The sequence below is a fragment of the Elephantulus edwardii genome, unplaced genomic scaffold (genome assembly GCF_000299155.1).
Source record: "Elephantulus edwardii isolate Elephantulus edwardi_28Jun2011 unplaced genomic scaffold, EleEdw1.0 scaffold00159, whole genome shotgun sequence".
In the NCBI taxonomy this organism is placed as follows: domain Eukaryota; kingdom Metazoa; phylum Chordata; class Mammalia; order Macroscelidea; family Macroscelididae; genus Elephantulus; species Elephantulus edwardii.
In genome coordinates, this window is record NW_006399909.1 from 2,855,586 (window position 1) to 2,856,345 (window position 760).

Sequence of the window (760 nt, forward strand, 5' to 3'; positions counted from 1 at the left end):
TCTTGGTATTTCTCCTCTGTCTTTGTAAAGACCTTTTACATTCTTTGTGGATGAAATTCTTGATATCCTCCCAGAGCTCATCTGGTCTTCTTTCATTCCTTAGTGTTCAAGGCCTCAAATGTGTTCCTGAGATGGTTTTTAAATTCAGGTGTGATAGACTCAGGGTCAAATTTTATTTCCTATGGATTTTGATATAACTGTCTTTAACTTTAGTTTGAAACTGCGGATTAATAGTTGATGGTCTGTTCCACAATAAGCACCTGACATGATTTCCACTTCTGATATTTAGCTTCTCCAACAATTCTTTGCACAGATGTAATTGATCTGATTGGATGGCGGTTCTGGTTTCTTTAGGTTATATTTCCAGCAGTTCAATTACCAGGTCAATTTTTTTTTCTATTTCCGACTTTTTGAGAAAACGTCAAACCACCTTCCTCCAGCAGTGAATAAACGTTCCAATCTCTCTCCAACCTCCCCAGCATCTAACTTTTTTGCTGTTCTGTGGAAGTTTGCTATTATTGCTGGGGTGAGATGTTATCTATAGTTCTTTTGATTTGCATCTTTCTGATAGCTAGAGATTTTGAACATTTCTTTATGTGTTTGTTTACCACCTGAATATTATCTTTGATGAAGTGTCTTTTCCTATCCTGTGCCCATTTTGGAATTGGGTTGTTTATCTTTTTCTTGTTGAGGTGCTAGAGTTTCTGTAAATTTTATATATGAGTCCATTATCAGATATATCATTATCAAATATTTTTTT